The following is a 1,251-nucleotide window of genomic DNA, read 5'->3' on the forward strand; positions in this document are numbered from 1 at the left end:
GTACAATGAGCTGGCAGTTGGAAATTACATATTGATGTAACAGTACAGCGAGCTGGACCATTGGAACTTATAAGAAGTAACCGGCTACGTACAGATTATAGTTGTTGAGCAGGTGTAGTCAAAGGGTTGTAGGAATGAGACATAATACGACCGCAGTACGACACAGTAACTGTTCATGATTATTATTTACAGATGACGATAATGGCCGGACCGGCAATTAGTTATGGCCTTTGTAAAGCTTAAATTGGACTGTTGTTGTACCAACTAGTGGAAGTGAGGTGACGACCCAAAGAATTTCCAGACCATGGACACCTAGTTAATTACGTTGCCTTTCAACGAAAAACTCCCCAATGCCTAGGGACAGGCATCCTTGACAGGAAGAGCCAAATGTAAGCGATATTCCGAGGGCCCGCGGTGAATGCGGACTTCCCGCCAGATTGCTGAGATGACACTACCGACGCGCCGTAGCCAATGGTCGGGCTCGAGCTTCGACCAATCAGCGCACCCGCGAGTATACTCAGGATGACGAGCGGGGGAACGCGTACCGGGCAGAGTCTCGCTGGCGTCGTAGAACGATACACGCTCACACCCGTATTGTAACGATCGACCTCGAGAATAAGGACGTAGAGTTGAATAAAATAATATTCGTTATATTCACGTGGAAAGTATTCTGATTGCAGTCGCGAAAAACAGTCGATTAGCTTACAATAGTTTGTTTGTACTTTGTTTATACCCACTTGTTATTTTGTTTGTACCTCAAAGGATAAAGAAATACCAGCAGGTTACAAAATGGCCAGAACCCCACATTAAAATATTTTAATTTTATTAACGGCATTCGAAAGAGAATTGTTTGTCCTCATTTGTATTTCCGTTAAAATCGTTTATACCTCAAAGGAACCGGAAGTACAGGCTTTTCAAAAAACGGGTAAATCTGAAGAATAGTGGCCTCCTCACCGATTTCGTTGAACTTAGACTTAAGGGGATCCTAAAGCCGTCTGTAATACCGGCTTTTTTTCTTAGCACTAATCTTTTAATTGGCTTTATAAAAATGCAAATTTTTTGTCTAGAATTAAAGTACGCGTCAAAATCTACGTCATGGTGGTCGAATTTATATCAAAAACGAGAAAAAATTAATATTTTTGTTAATTTTTGGTATATGTAACGACAATATTTGCTTTGTATAAAAATTACACAATAAGTATCTACAAAATTAGACCGGCATGACGTAGGGACAACATGTAAGAACAATAT

The sequence above is a fragment of the Temnothorax curvispinosus genome, unplaced genomic scaffold (genome assembly GCF_003070985.1).
Source record: "Temnothorax curvispinosus isolate PA1 unplaced genomic scaffold, ASM307098v1 QBEX01013411.1, whole genome shotgun sequence".
NCBI lineage: Eukaryota > Metazoa > Arthropoda > Insecta > Hymenoptera > Formicidae > Temnothorax > Temnothorax curvispinosus.